This window comes from Acipenser ruthenus, chromosome 18 (genome assembly GCF_902713425.1).
Source record: "Acipenser ruthenus chromosome 18, fAciRut3.2 maternal haplotype, whole genome shotgun sequence".
In the NCBI taxonomy this organism is placed as follows: domain Eukaryota; kingdom Metazoa; phylum Chordata; class Actinopteri; order Acipenseriformes; family Acipenseridae; genus Acipenser; species Acipenser ruthenus.
This window is the reverse complement of record NC_081206.1, coordinates 11,908,074-11,915,767: the sequence shown is the minus strand read 5'-3', so window position 1 is coordinate 11,915,767 and position 7,694 is coordinate 11,908,074. Positions and strand designations below refer to the sequence as shown.

The 7,694-nt window shown below is 41.1% G+C and overlaps 1 long non-coding RNA gene across 1 annotated transcript; it reads left to right on the top strand.

The window, feature by feature from the left end:
- The first annotated feature begins 5,563 nt into the window (after positions 1-5,563).
- On the top strand, positions 5,564-6,923 carry LOC131698532 (uncharacterized). The gene is made up of 3 exons (XR_009307616.1): positions 5,564-5,652; positions 5,713-5,819; positions 5,950-6,923. It is a non-coding gene; the product is annotated as an uncharacterized LOC131698532 (long non-coding RNA).
- Positions 6,924-7,694: the final 771 nt, after the last annotated feature.

Below are 7,694 nucleotides of genomic sequence, written 5' to 3'. Positions count from 1 at the left end.
ACCACACAGGTCCCTGGTCCCTGGTCCCTGGTCCTTGGTCCCTGGTCCCTGGTCCTTGGTCCTTACACACAGACCTCAGCTTCACACAGACAGCCCTAAACAGGCAGGTGTCCCTCATTAAAATTAGAGTCAAGTGAACCTCTTCCTGACTCACTGCCGTGGCATTCTGGGGAATGTAGTCCTGCAGCACCCTCCTGGACTACAACTCTTTCTCTCCTCCACCCCCACACAAGTCATACTGTAGCCCTGAATGAAACCTATAATCTATAATTACATTTTAACTTTATGTGCCATGGTCAGTTCAAACACATCATTTCATTAATGCTGCCTCCTTCAACCTGCATAGACTACAGTGCCTGTGCTGGATGAGCCACCACTGTACTGGAAGAGCGACCACTGAACTGGACCAGCCACCACTGAACTGGACCAGCCACCACTGAACTCATTAGATTGAACTCACACCGATCCTGTAAACTTTACTATCCAAAGCGTTGTCTAAATAAAATAATCAAACCGCATCACCTGGTGCACTTCGACAGCCAAAACACCTTCAGCTTGCTTCAGGGCAGCAGTGTGGAGTAGTGGTTAGGGCTCTGGACTCTTGACCGGAGGGTTGTGGGTTCAATCCCCGGTGGGGGACACTGCTGCTGTACCCTTGAGCAAGGTACTTTACCTAGATTGCTCCAGTAAAAACCCAACTGTATAAATGGGTAATTGTATGTAAAAATAATGTGATATCTTGTAACAATTGTAAGTCGCCCTGGATAAGGGCGTCGGCTAAGAAATAAATAATAATAATAATTGTGCAATAATGCTGGCTGCATAACCAGGGTAACCAGACCCTGGTTATGCAGGGTGAAGATTTTATGGTTCTTTTAACCTTGCATATATTCTTATCAAGCAGAATAGTGATGATAGAGACATGCTATTAAATGTACCTAGAGGTTAAGGTTTATATTTGTGATAGTGCTATATTTATACCGTTGTAGCAGCATGTGGGGATGTGTAGTGCTATATTTAAACAGTTGTAGCAGCACATGGGGATGTATAATCTACATTTACACAGTTGTAGCAGCATGTGGGGATATATATATATATACAGTGCCTTGCGAAAGTATTCGGCCCCCTTGAACTTTGCGACCTTTTGCCACATTTCAGGCTTCAAACATAAAGATATGAAACTGTAATTTTTTGTGAAGAATCAACAACAAGTGGGACACAATCATGAAGTGGAACGAAATTTATTGGATATTTCAAACTTTTTTAACAAATAAAAAACTGAAAAATTGGGCGTGCAAAATTATTCAGCCCCTTTACTTTCAGTGCAGCAAACTCTCTCCAGAAGTTCAGTGAGGATCTCTGAATGATCCAATGTTGACCTAAATGACTAATGATGATAAATAGAATCCACCTGTGTGTAATCAAGTCTCCGTATAAATGCACCTGCACTGTGATAGTCTCAGAGGTCCGTTTAAAGTGCAGAGAGCATCATGAAGAACAAGGAACACACCAGGCAGGTCCGAGATACTGTTGTGGAGAAGTTTAAAGCCGGATTTGGATACAAAAAGATTTTCCAAGCTTTAAACATCCCAAGGAGCACTGTGCAAGCGATAATATTGAAATGGAAGGAGTATCAGACCACTGCAAATCTACCAAGACCTGGCCGTCCCTCTAAACTTTCAGCTCATACAAGGAGAAGACTGATCAGAGATGCAGCCAAGAGGCCCATGATCACTCTGGATGAACTGCAGAGATCTACAGCTGAGGTGGGAGACTCTGTCCATAGGACAACAATCAGTCGTATACTGCACAAATCTGGCCTTTATGGAAGAGTGGCAAGAAGAAAGCCATTTCTTAAAGATATCCATAAAAAGTGTCATTTACAGTTTGCCACAAGCCACCTGGGAGACACACCAAACATGTGGAAGAAGGTGCTCTGGTCAGATGAAACCAAAATCGAACTTTTTGGCAACAATGCAAAACGTTATGTTTGGCGTAAAAGCAACACAGCTCATCACCCTGAACACACCATCCCCACTGTCAAACATGGTGGTGGCAGCATCATGGTTTGGGCCTGCTTTTCTTCAGCAGGGACAGGGAAGATGGTTAAAATTGATGGGAAGATGGATGGAGCCAAATACAGGACCATTCTGGAAGAAAACCTGATGGAGTCTGCAAAAGACCTGAGACTGGGACGGAGATTTGTCTTCCAACAAGACAATGATCCAAAACATAAAGCAAAATCTACAATGGAATGGTTCACAAATAAACATATCCAGGTGTTAGAATGGCCAAGTCAAAGTCCAGACCTGAATCCAATCGAGAATCTGTGGAAAGAACTGAAAACTGCTGTTCACAAATGCTATCCATCCAACCTCACTGAGCTCGAGCTGTTTTGCAAGGAGGAATGGGCAAAAATTTCAGTCTCTCGATGTGCAAAACTGATAGAGACATACCCCAAGCGACTTACAGCTGTAATCGCAGCAAAAGGTGGCGCTACAAAGTATTAACTTAAGGGGGCTGAATAATTTTGCACGCCCAATTTTTCAGTTTTTTATTTGTTAAAAAAGTTTGAAATATCCAATAAATTTCGTTCCACTTCATGATTGTGTCCCACTTGTTGTTGATTCTTCACAAAAAATTACAGTTTCATATCTTTATGTTTGAAGCCTGAAATGTGGCAAAAGGTCGCAAAGTTCAAGGGGGCCGAATACTTTCGCAAGGCACTGTATATATATATATATATATATATATATATATATATATATATATATATATATATATTCTTTCTGTATGGGTAGTGGGCTCTTCTGCCCTGCTACAGCCCTATATTCAAAACAAATTGGCACTTAAAATAGGCAAATAACTGGAAAATTGCAATATTCAACCGAAGTATAAGTGGCGCACCTACTTTTTTCCTAAATTCAAAATTTGAATTACACACTGTGACAGAGAGCGAATGAATCTGAGTCAACAATCTCCCTCCCGACCTGTGAGGGCACGGTATAACAGGAACAGTGTGCCCCGGACTGGATGGTTTGACAGTTCATTTCAGGGTCAGTCGGAAGTTGGCCAAAGGGGATGAAGCCACAATACTAGAAGTCAGCACCTTACTGCGGTAGGCAATGTGTCAGTCATGGATTGGACTCGCTACCGAAGGGGGCGTGACTGAAGGTATATCACGGGATGTGGTCGAGCGATCTGTTCCTTTGTTATGCTTGTGAAAGACCTGGCTGAAGGTATATCAGGGGATGTGGTCGAGCGATCTGTTCCTTGTGTTATGGTTACGCAACGACCTACTAACTGTGAGTGTTTTGTTTTGTCCTGTCTGTCTGTATTTGTCATTGTTAGATGGCTAAACTATCCTGGAGATGTTGCTAAGGGGCCAGTTTCCAAACCCGGCTTCACATCCCTCCCTCACCACGACACTAAGAGCACTCACTGTGGACGCGTGACTGTGATGTGTTTGTGTTTGTGTGTGTATTATATACCGTGTCGTATTTCAGGACTGAACCCACTGTTTTCCACGGAGCGATACACATTGCTTTGTAGAGCCCGTGCTTATTATTTAAGTGTTGCCGGCACACAACCCAGCCAAATAAAGAGCTGTTTTACCATGGACTGTCTTGTGTCTGTTTATCCTGAGCGCCGCATCACCACTGCACCTACGCACTGCAAACCACTTTGCCACACACACTTAATTACTTTTATACTTTTTTGAATACTTCACAATTTTTGTACGCACTTATTTTTCAGCACACAATTGTCAAATTAAGCACACAATTCTATACTTTTCACTATAGGGTCCAATGTCTGTATTTATTTTTTTATTTTTTTTTATCAAAAGGGCTATTACTGATTTTCAAATAAAGATAATATGAGACAAGGCATTTCTAGTTAAAAATGACATTCAGCACTCCAAACAAATCAGTGAAAAACAACTGCTGTGGGTAAGCAGCCACATTGTAGTGCATGTAAGTATGAGTGGCTCTTTGCTTAAATGAGGGTAGTATCCACGCACAAGGACACTACATCTTAAAAGATCAACCAGCATTGTATAGCTTCAGTTATAAACCAGCTGTACCACCTATCTGTAAATGGCCACTCGGGCCCCTAGTACAACCAGTAATCCAAGAACATTGAGAGCTCTGCACAATGTGCAGTACCACAAGAGCAAGACAAACCAAGAGCTCATATCAGCACTTTAGAAAGGTTTCTACATGAGCACATGATGGATTTTACTACATAACGATTACGATCCAGTGCAGTTATTATGCAGTTATTCCCCTGCATTTGAATTTCTGACAAGACAGATACCACTGCTTGTGTTTAATCCATTTTTCCCTTACATACTGTGGTCATTAGGTTTACACAGAGCCAAGATGAAACTGCTGTTAATCTGTAGACACCAACTGCATCAATAACATAAGCCTTGGAATCTGACAATGATCCTATTGAGAAAGGACTTAGTCATTTATCTTCTGACAGTTACTGTGGGGTATATACTGTAAATACAGTGCAATATGGGGAGAGGAATTAGAATAAAAGAACAGTGTAGCTATGTATTTAGTTTTAGTGAAACTATCTTCTGTTAGTCTATTTTGTGATTGGTAATCAAATCGCTGACTAGTCGAATAAAAAAGAGACAGTCGACCTCAGAAACTGGTCCTCGACTGACCTCATTTAATTGTGAAGCATTCGGTTTCAGATGGACAGGGCTTGTGGTTACAATCCATTAATACAGTGGTTTTCAATCTTTTTTTAAAACTGTACCCCTTCAGTCTGGAGGTTAAGTCCCCCTTTATAATTTCCGCTGTACTGAATGGCACCACAGTTACAATACAAGGCAGAATAATCTGATTTACAATTTACAGTTTATGTCACAACAATTTGGGACTGAAAAACTGCTGGTTAAGGACAGAATAACAAACAGTAATTCTTAAAAGTCTTTGGATGCACAGAATCAAAAAATGGCTTCAGAAACACACATATGCGCTTTCCATTCGGCAAAGTTATAATAAACAAACAATCAAAAATAGTCTGTACTTTAAATGTGTCACGAGTAGGGTGACCTGAGAACCTAGCTAGTGTACCGATGTAGCTGACGACTACGACACCTTGTTTTTGGTAAGGCAAGGACCTTAGTAACCGAATAGTTTTTTCGTTCCCTCATGTAGGTTCTTTGTTCCCCGGCTTCCCACACACACACACAAAAAATGGAGCGACGTCTGGTGAAACAAATTTTATTGTTCCCAACAGGGTAAAAATTATTAAAACCAAACCACACAGTAATACTAAGAATAAGCTAAAACTTAAATAAGGGAGTGAAAAAAAACACACACAAAAACCCACACTGCATACTAGGCAGTCCCCTCCTCTTGGTCACAGTCTCAGGAAAAAAAAAAAATCATGCACATGGACAATTACTGTTCGACAGAACAAATAAGGAAAAAGAAATAGTCCAGGGGGGGTAGACCCCACACTCCCGGGGCTTCCCCCCCGACTCGCTCAGTCTGCTTCTGTTTCCTCCCACCGATGCAGGAACCACCACCCCCTGCTGGATCTCTTCACTGCCAATCAGCTGCCGCCTCCGAAGGACCTGAGACAGGAGATCGGGGCAAAGAAAAGGGGCCGTCAGGAATTGACACACAAGTAAGTAAACTACACCTTCCACCCCAAAGTTCTGGTCACTTCCCTTCGACCGATCTCTAGCCCCGTGTTTCTCTCCTCTCTCTCGTCATGCTCCCTGGACCTCGTCCCGATTCCGTCTGCCACCACTGGACCCGACCTGGAAGCTGGACTCCAGACCTAAAGGCAAGGTAGGTGAACCACTGGAGGCCTCAAGCACACTCTGACGGGGGTGCAGGTGGCCAACCAGTACAGGTAAGCAGTATAGACCAAACAATTAACACAGAACTTGACGATTGATTGTCCTTTCCCCTCTTCCAGAGGTTCAAGAAAAACGATTTGCCGCCTATCAAAGATCCATGGCGGGCCCAAACATCCTGGACTAACACTGGGACCCCGAGCAGTTACACCCATCCCTTGCTCCACAAATGAAGCAAAACAAACAAAAAAAAGAAACAAGTGTCCAAAAAATAAATCACTATTTGTTGTAGCTCAAAAAAAAAACAAAAAAAAAACACATGTTTGTAAAATCCTTGAATGGAAGAATTATTGTCACCCAATGCACAGAGAGAGAAAAAACACAACAAAAACAAGTAAAAAAAATACAACCAACCACCCTATATTGTCCCGACACAACAAAAGAAACAAGAAACAAAACTCCAAAACCATTCCTAAATGTTGTCCCAGTGCAAGTCCGTCCCCACAACGAAGTTCTTGTTGCCGAATAGTCGTTTCCCCAAAAATCTTCCTCAGTATATTTTCCCCCAAGGCTGTGCGCTCTGCCTACACACTTCTGATGGTTGTTACTATCTTCCATGTTCCTCTTCTGCTCTAAAATCCAGCCCCTTATATAGTCCTGCCTGGACCGCCATTGGCTGTGGTGCTAACCAGTTGGGACTTCCTGTTGCTGGGGAGAAAATACTCCACCCACAGTCAGCCACAACCACATAAAACCAACTGAGGGTTGAGATAAGCAGATTCCAGTAAAAAAAATAAAAAAAACAGTACGCAAAAACCCATTTAAAATTCGTCACTTGTGACAAATGTTTATCACATTCCTATTTACTTCCCATCTCACCATAATTATGTGCAATTTAAAATGTTTACAATATCAAAAACATTAACCTCCAGATAAAATAATGAACAATGACTCAGCCAACATAAAAATGGTCCAAAGGGACTCTGTATAACTTTCTGTCGCTCTGCGCATTCTGTAGACTCTTGTATTTTCTTCCGTCGTTTTGCTTTTGCAAGTAAAAATGTAGCAATGTTTTACTGGAGAAACAATACACAGGATAATCTGGATGTACTTTATCAAACACCAAGAACAAGTTCAACCCGCCGCTATTGCTGCTACTAAAATGCAGCAGCGCCTAACAAATAAAATGTCACAGTATGATTATACTTTTAAAAAACTGCAGAAGGATTGTGCTTCACTGCCTGGAAGTGAAATCCACTCAAGTGAATCACGCGTGCATACAGGTGGAAGAACATTTTTGAAACTATACTGTACTAACCTTTGAACTGCTAAACAAAAATTAAATATATATGCACAGTGGTTTAGAGATAATATATAATGCTGTTTACAAACTCAATTCAAGAGCATTCTTTTCTTTTAGTTTAGACACCAATAATAATCCCGATACTCATACTAGAGTAGAAACATTTCTTACTTGAAAAAGAAAAACGAAGGATGAAAACTATGGCGTGTCATTTGTGCCAAAATTATCCAGCCAATCATTTGTCAATTTGTTTGTCAATTCATGAATTGGTCCATTTGTCCAGCAATTCGTCCAGAAATTTGTCGATTCAAATCATACAAGCTTCTTCTATATATATATATATATATATATGCTGTGAATTTAACATACAAGTATAAACATTGTCACATACAAGGAAAAATTCAAAATATAAGCCAGACCCGTTGGATTTTACATGTTAACATCGTAGTTACTTTTACAAGTAACTACGATGTGATAGGTGTTACAGAAACTTGGTTGTCTGAGAGTGATGGAGACGAATATAATATTAGTGGGTACACACTATATAGGAAAGACAGGCAGGAC